The 9,265-nt window shown below is 37.9% G+C and overlaps 1 pseudogene; it reads right to left on the reverse strand.

The window, feature by feature from the left end:
* Window positions 1-901: 901 nt before the first annotated feature.
* Window positions 902-1,843, reverse strand: LOC132043404 (ankyrin repeat-containing protein BDA1-like; annotated as a pseudogene).
* Between the last annotated feature and the right edge of the window lie 7,422 nt (window positions 1,844-9,265).

The raw sequence follows: 9,265 nt of genomic DNA on the forward strand, positions 1-9,265 counted from the left end.
TAAAATTTTAAATTTTTTTTTTTTTTTTAAAAAAAGAAAATTAAACTCTCATAACAATTCGTTGGTTCGAAAATTTTCTCATATAGAGAATGACGTTATACACCTATAACAACATTGACATTTAAATAATATTTCTCTTTATAGGCAAAAAGGTGCATAAACTATAATTTTCATTTTAATTATCAAATTCTAAAACTTAATCACACTTTGTATAACGAAGAAAAATCGTTTAATGATGTGTGTGTGTGTGTGTATATATATTCATACAATATTTTTTGTTGTAAAAAGGTATTAAATGATCAAATATTTGGTCAAAATCTCTACACTTATTATTGGTAATTATAGATATTCTATTTTACAAAGATGGTTAATTATTATCCAAAAAAAAAAAAAAAAAAGATAGTCGTATTTAGGGTAATTTTAACAGAATGCATCTATAAAAGTTGGATGTCATGTTAAAAGTAAATGTTGTTATAGAAAAATAAAATATAACATAAAAAATTGGTTCAAAAAAGTATGTATATAGAGAGGCGCTATTATATGTATCCGTTATGAGAGGCTCCGTTTTAGCTAATCACATAAAATATGTCTCACCCTTTTTAATTATACACATCAACATAAATTTGGGAAAATGCATGCGGTTTTATGGCACATTGAGATTAATGTATTTGATTAAAGGCGACCTATTTTAATTAGTTAACCTATCTACTTAATAGACGCTTGAGAATGCACGCAAAAGTTTTTTCAGAATTTTAAGTTGGAGGTGTCTAATAGGAACAATTTGTCATTTGTTTATGTGCTTAATCGAAACATGCCGTAGTTCGAATGTCTAAATGAAATTTAGCGATAAGCTTAGGTTTCTACGTATTCGCCATTTCTTTTCTAAGGAGCAAAGTCATACCTCAATTTGCTTATCAGCAACAGCCAAGTGCAAAATGGTGTGGCCATCACCACCCTTTTGCATTCAAGAACTCATGGTCCCATCCAATCTCCATTAGCACCTTGAGAACCTCCAGCTGATTATGCTTGACACATAAATGCAAGACGTTTTCTCCATTGATCGTTGTTCCTAGAGCTGCACGAGGCCTGATATGTATCAGTTCTTTGATGACATCAACTCGACCTTTGATTGCTGCAAGATGTAGAGGATTTCTACTATCGCGATCACAAGCCAGGCACATTTCAGGATTCACCAACAACAACATCTTGACAATTTGCAGGTGCCCTTTGGCTGAAGCTATGTGAAGACCAGATGACTTTCGCGAATCTAATTCAGCAGCAAGCTGAGGATTTTGAGCAAGAATTAACCTCACAAACTCAATATGCCCGCGCATCACTGCTATGTGCAAAGGAGTTTCATTGAAGCAAGTTAAGGTCAGTCTATCAAGAATCAAAGCATCTTGTTGAAGTAATTCTTGTAAAGCTCTCACATCTCCTTCAACTGCAGCTACATAGAGTCTCTTCTCAGTATCCATCTTCCCCTATCAGATTGACAAATAGAATTGGTTAATAGTAGTTAATAGTAGCTGATAATTTTGTACTTCTTGGACTGAGTCATCGTTGGAAAAGTCTTCCACCAAATTTTAGACTTGTTTATATGATATTCAAGATGCTTTGAACTAATCTTATCTTCTAATGAACAAGAAATAATTAAAGAAGAAAATCAAGAAAATTGTTACAACCACAGATGTGACTACGGATGGTTTGACTGAAAATGACCTTTGCTATTAGTACCACGCTAGCATCCTCGAAACTATACAGACAAAGAGACAATTCTCGCTCGAAGCTACCAAGAATTTTCTTGGACATCTTTAAACAGACCGATTATGTGTCTGATAACAAGATATCAATTTGGTTTGAACTTTCTTTTGCGGTGTAAAATCAATATGTGAAATGAAAGTTGACATAATTGATCCAAAATACTATGCGCAAGTCAATGTCCAAATTCTAATAATTGAAGTGTACATGGTTAACTCTTGACTAATGACTGCAAAAGGAGAGAGAGAGAGTGAGTGTTTTATCTATCAACTATAGTAATTTACTGTAGTTTTCTTCAATAGTTTCTTAGGTGGAAAGAGTTATTCATGTTTTAGACCATTTATTAGTCTTGAAAAGAAAGTGATTGTAAATTCTAATTTAGATGGAGTTTGAACATTCAACACGATATTTATAAGACTGTTTATGCATGAATATATATACGGTGTCGGTGTTAATCCCTATGTTTCCATTTGACGAGAAGATTTTGTACCGAAGAAAATTTTATACACATGCGTTTTCAAGGTTTTAGTTTATAACACATTTCGTTCCTATGCGGGATGAGATAATCAAAGATATTCCATGGGTTGTTTAAACTTCACATAGGCGGGCGAAGTCATACAACGTTGTGACGCTTGGTTTGATCGAAGAGGTGACACGGGAGCTCGGATCAAATATTACAGCAAATTGGCACGGGTCAAATGAGATTAACGTTATATAATCGGTCCAGATTCGGATGACGTTACAATTCAACATTAAAGGATAGCATTTATTGGTTACTATTGCCCCTCATTAAGATAAATTAGCAATCCAAGGCAGATGTTTATTGTAAAGACTAGTTTCATCATGCCCGTGCTAAGTCCGGCCAAACTCAAAATATAAAAATAGTATTTTAAATTTAAAAAGTATAATTTGTCTCACATTTTTTCATTTCATAATTAATATAATTTAGTGACATGTTAAACATGCCTTGTTGATAAGTCTTCATAATTATTAAAGTTTGTAATCACATAATTGGATAAGTTCAAGTAAAAAATTATTTATGAGGAAGGAAGTTTAGTTGGAGAATTGGAAAATATGACATGGACTACAAGTGATTTGCTATACTCTAAAATAACATCATTTAAAATATGTTAATAATTACTACTTGACGAAGATCATAATTCGAAAAACATTGGCATTATTATGAATTTGTGAGCATGTAACTTTAGTTATTGATAGTAATAAATTAAATCGGTGTTTATTAAGTCCTAATTTCACTTATAATTTCATGTAGCAAGAGTTTTTGACAAAACTCATTTTTTCATCTTCTAGAATCTAGTAAAATAAAAATTCTCAATGACTTCAAGTTTATATTACAATATTTATAACATTGATTAGAGTCTTTACATAAATTAATCTAATAATAATTAAAGTATATAAATAATGTATTCCCTCGATCCATTTACTTGTCATGTTTATATTTGTACGCCTTTAAAAATACTCACTCCATCCCGCTTTTAATTTTTGTTTTCATTTTTTCTACATTCATTAATAGACATAATAAGTAGAAGATATTATTTACGAAGTTACCCTTGTTTATTAAATGTTTTTTTAGACTTGAGAAATATTAAAAAGAATTATAAGGGTATAGTTGAAAATAACTGCAAATTTTAATCTTGATTATCTAAATTAATAATTATTTCAGGATAAATATTTTTAGCTAAAGTCATTGTTAATTTTAGGTGATGGAATATTGATTAAAATAATACCTCTGATGTCACTACCTAATTTATAGATCGCGGCACCTACTATACCCACCTCGGTAGGCGAACCCTTAACCGAAACAAACCATTGCAAGTGAAAACGGAATTCATTTCTTTAAGATAAATTATAATTAACAGCGGAAATCAAACCAATATATTCAAATAAATTAGCGGAAGTGTTTACAACAATTAACAAATTCAATGAATCAGTTTTTCCCCCGAAGACCTGGTCTAGACTAGTACAAGAGTGACTAATATTGAACCGGAATACAAAAAAACAAACTTAAGACTCAACCTCTATCTGGAAATACAAAGGATGGAGACTTTCAAGATAGGCACCGTGCAGCTTTCGAAAAACTCCAACAATCGATTTCCTGAAAAACTCTACACCCCAAAAGGGATGTAGCAAGAGTAATATCAGTACAATACTAGTTCTGGTAAGCATCATAGGCCGCCAATGGTTAGAAGAACATATCAGTAAAAGCGTTCACAAATAAGCATGGTAAGAAAAACTAGGTCAACAACGCACATTACCCACTCGTCATAACAACAAGGTTTTTATTCTAATTAACTCTTTCTAGTAATCCATTTACCTAACTTACATCATACCCCCCTTTATCCCCTAGCGTACAATAGATAGTTTCACACAGGTATCATAAGTCAACTACAATTACGCTATTCAATCTTAATATTGGAAGTCATTCCGTCATTCTGATATCTGTTATTCACCTAATTTTGGGAAACCTACATATACAATTAAACCAACGAACAATTAACTTGGTAATCCAAGATCATGGCCTATGGCTATAGCAACTAAGCCCCACTGTGTCAAGTCACAAATTCTCAATCCAAATTCCATACATCATAAAAACATCACAAGAATATCACAATAAAAGCAATAGTGCAACGCAATGCAATAATGTATGAAATGTATACGCAATGCAATGCTTCGTGTACACATGTACTCCAGAAAAATATCAACATCTCGATAGCACAACCCATGGGGGACCCGCGGAGTCCATATACCTTACGGTCCGAAACAACCTGGATACCGCTACCTCACGATCCTGGCACAAACCTCGGGAATCGCTATCACACAACCACGATTCCGGGACAACCATCGGATATCGGTCCTCATGTCACTCTCATCCAACTGAGCCCAGCTCATCACAGTGTTTCCTCAAGTATCATCAATGTATCAACAATATATCATAAAGGATGAGAATGCGTGCAATGTATGAGTTCAATGTCAATAATCAGATCAATATCACAAATACCAAGCATGGGCACACCAACAATATCATGCACAAGGCTACAGAATCAGCCAAAATAGAACGCTATCCTCATATCAAACCTCAACAAGTAAGATACTACAATATCATAAACAGGATATATCACATAACAGTACCATCCTAAGAATCCATCCCAATCTTCGATTCCTATAGATGCATTCTCCATTTCTTTCTAATACACGAATATGTAAGTCTAACTGGAGTCTTCCAAGAAAGGAAGCCGTAACCTACCTCGGGGCCGAGCGGGTGCCACGAACATCCGTTGATCTTCAATTTGTTCATCACGTCGTAATCCGCACGAAGGAACTTGAAACAATCATGAGACCCAAGAATAGGAATCATCATCAGAACACTTATAAGAGATTCAGATTGATAAAGAAAATTGGGAATTTAGAATATCTCTAGATTCTCTAGGCCTCCATTACTAATGAACTCTTTTCCCATCATAATAAAGCTATGTGATTTATTAACCTCCGTTCATAGATAAAATCAACCATTTAAACCACTACCTAGGTAAAGTCACCATTTTTAACTTTATTCTTTTAGAAACCCTTTTCAAGATTCATGGAAGAAACCTATTTACAAATTTAAGAAGAAGATGAGAATCTAAGTTAGTAACTATTATAGGGTTTTGAGCATGAGAGATTAAATCAATATAATCCATATTAAGAACATGCTAACCATTTATCGTTTTAAGTCTAGGGATTGGTGATACCCATTTTTATTAGCTTTCTAGGTGAAGACCTTAGAAACAATTAGCTATGTGAAACAACGAATTAGAAGAAGTTAGAAAGATTACCATTCTCAAGAAGATATGAATTCGAGCCCCAAAAGTATGACTGAGGGGCCTGAACTTTAGGGTTTTGAGAAAATGGGGCCAAATCCCGAAATAAACTCTTAAATAGGAAAAATCACTATACGTCACCGCTATAGCTGTCTGAGAATCGCTTCGGCTAGGAATCGCTGTGGCGGTCCCTTGACCAATCCACCTAACTGCTTCGGCGGTGAGTCCACCGCTACAATGCCACGCCACCAGCGGCATTCTAGTCGTTGTGGCGGTTCCACTGGGCTCCGGTGGCCCAATTTCAATACTCTCACGCAATGCACATAACGAGTTCGATCAAGTTAGCTATTTCCATATATGATGATAGGTACGAACACATTTTTAAAGTGGTCGAAGTTGCGGGTTTTCTGAATTATAGTAACGACGAAATGGTGTCGTTACATCGTATACCAATTGAACAACCGTTCATCCTCAAATGGAAAGGGAATGAACAGCACGGACGGGTAACATATTTCGCCGTTTAGATCATAAATCGTACGTCCATACTCTTCGTATCTAGAACTTAACTTAAAGAAATACTACGAATAATGTAGCCGCAAACTTTTCATGACTTAGCTTAATCGTACATAACTGTACGTAAAATCAACCGATTTTATAGTAGATCATTTCAAGTTAGTGTATTAAATATTATACTCGTGATTTAAACCGACTTTCATAAACTGAACTCTAACTACGAACATATGTGAGTCGCCGGATTACATACGTTTCCCAAAATAACATAACAAGAAGAACTCAAAGACAATGAGAAAATAATTAGAGGTCCACTATGCGGGTGTAAAGCCTCGAAGTACCTTGAAACGTATCAAGAATGTAGGGGCGAAATTTTGTCTCGACCGCACAACGCGTTGCCAATAGTCGTCGTAGCGGGCGCCCGCGCGGGCCGTAAGCGGAAACGCCGCGGTGGCAAAACGAGATTACAAAGATGCCACTACAACATAGGAGACTGGCTCGCAACGTCAGCCGGGCAGCTGCCGTAAGGTTACCGCGCAGTGGCAATCGCAGATGTATATGCAAAGAGGCAAGTAGGGCCTCTTTCCCCTCGTTTTCTTCCCTTATCGATAAATGAAAAAACTTCTCTCCACATCCCTCGGCAAAATTAACTCCCACTCCTAAGCTACCCCAAATAATACTCTCCACACCCTTAACCTTCCCACTCAACACAAAAACAAGCTTTCATTCGTAAAATTGCTCTCAAACATAAGAGGAAAAGGAAACTAAGGGAAAATCTCAACTTTCATCCACTCTCTTCAAATCTTCAAAACAAAGGTAATAATTCGTTCCCCCTATCCCATAGAACATTAGAATAGAAAATCCAAGTAAACAAGCTTAGAAAGACCGAATTTAGTAGTTCAAAGTTGGGATTTTTGGGTTTTAGTCGACGACCCACCAGGACGTAAAATGGGCAGGAATCGAACTAATTAATCATTAGAATAATCTCCCCCATTGAACGTAGCATAGTCATAGCACCGATTTAAGGCCATTAACTTGAACATCGTAAAGAAAATTTGAAGAAGGCTTTTCTTTGGATTTTCTCAAAATTTGGGTTTGTTTGTTGTTAGAATCGCCTTCAATAGGGTTAACCGCATGCATGCCTAGTTTCCTACTCGACCAGGCCTAAAAACAAGTTTTTGAGTCAAAATTTGGTGTTGAAAATCGGAAAGGTTCTCGGGTTTTCCGGGGACGATGTTACCGCTATAAGGTCGGGTCGACCGCAAAGAACCGCCACCGTGGAGCTGTCGACCACCATAACGTCTCAGGACCCCATACAGACCCCTCTGCGGCGATCGTGAGGCTCGTTATATGCACCGCCTATAGCGATTAATTCGCATTCTACCGTCGAATAATTAAGCACACGAAAAGATTTCGATCAAGCCTTTTCAAGTTGTTCTAACTAGAATGATACGAAACTGAGAAGACATGAATTTAACACATTTCTAATTCTTTTATAGAAAAGATGTCACGGCAACCAAGAACAGAATCAAAAAGTTCAAGGAGAAGAAGAGATTCCCTCATACGAGAAACTTCTGAACTCTCGAGAGCAAGTGTTTATACTCACAAAGACCGCCTATGGACTCGCTACAGAGCGTGGCTTGACACGACTAACGTACAAGCAGTGTTCCAAATTTCTCGCCGCATTAGACCGAATTAAAACGGAACCGCTTGGCCGAGGATCCTGTGCTTACGAACGAGACTCGTGTGAGGGAATTTTACACCGTGTCGCCATTTCGTCTGATCGGAATCTTCCAATCCGTAGAGATTATCATCCGAGGCAATTAAAGCAGAGACGTTTAAAGCAATCAATATGGTGTACAAGCTCGAAACCATTCTGCGAGCCTCAGCCTAAGGCTACAGAGAGCAGATTCGAGGTGATTGGCTTTAGTGTTGGTTCACAGGGGAGATTTTTAAAATGCATTGAGAGGCCAAGGTTGGATTTCCATATTTTTTCCATGAAAGGGGGTTGTATGTCTCCGGCAGGTTCGATCTAAGAATGTTCGTGATGTGACCTTTTCTCGTGCCTTGGTTATTGCTTGTGTCCTTGCTGACATTCTCGTAAATGTAGGTGCTCAGATTGTTAATGAGTGGAAGGCGTTTTAAAGGATGGGGGTGCCAGTTTGATGTTTCCTTCACTAATCACTTCGCTATGCAAGAGGTTTAAGGTGCCGAGGGAGAATGAGACGGATGAGTTGGTCCCAATGATAATCTATTTCACCCACTTCTGGTAAAAGGCTAGGGCACAGCTGTTGTTAGTAAAGAGGGTAGGAGGAAGAGGAAAGTTGGCGATGCCCGAGAGTGAGGTAGTGGGGCTGGAGCCTGCGACGAGGTCGGAGACGAGGGCGGTCGAGACCGGGCCAGGTTCCCCGCCTTCGGGGCCCTTTTTGAGCACAAGACTCGCTTTTGATGAGATGAGGGGTATGTTCTAGAAATTATTTGGCTGCCTTCCGGCTCTGCCCGCTTCTGGGGATGTCATCGCGGCTTTTGTCACGAGGGAGGAGATGAAGGGTTACTTTGAGACCCAAAAGACCATAGGCGAGTCATTTTCTTCCTTGTAGACAACTTACACTACTTTGGCCAAGCGAACCGTTTTAAACTTCGTGGCGAGTTCGACGTCGTGCGTCAGAGCAACTTTCGGACAAGCGCGCACATCTAGACTCGGGGAGAGAGCCAAGCCTGCAGGGAACCACGCGTCCCGGCCAGACCGATCCTCAGCAGACGAGGATGACTCCCGCGTACTCCCGCCGAGATGCTCGAGGCTGGTGGCACACCAGACAGTGCCGGGATGTACCGAACCTGACGATGATAAAGCCCTCGAGCAAGATGTGATTTATTGCAGGCTCCCTCTCCCGCCTTATGACGGTGTTATGGTTGCCCATGTTCGTTTTCGCTTTTTGAACACCGTTTGGTTTATTTTAGTTTTGCTCTGATATCCTCGGGATAATGTAGTATGCCTTGGTTAGCCCTTTTTTTGGGCTTGTTGTTTGATATTGGTTTGTTAATGTTTTGTCACACCTCACTTCGTGTCGCGCCGGTGTCCTTCGACACCCCAAAAAAACTCAAAGTAACTCGTCATTTTTTTTAATTTTATTTTACTAATCATTTTAAACGAGGAAGAATTATTATCAAGCTCACAC

The sequence above is a fragment of the Lycium ferocissimum genome, unplaced genomic scaffold (assembly GCF_029784015.1).
Source record: "Lycium ferocissimum isolate CSIRO_LF1 unplaced genomic scaffold, AGI_CSIRO_Lferr_CH_V1 ctg24045, whole genome shotgun sequence".
NCBI classification, from domain to species: domain Eukaryota; kingdom Viridiplantae; phylum Streptophyta; class Magnoliopsida; order Solanales; family Solanaceae; genus Lycium; species Lycium ferocissimum.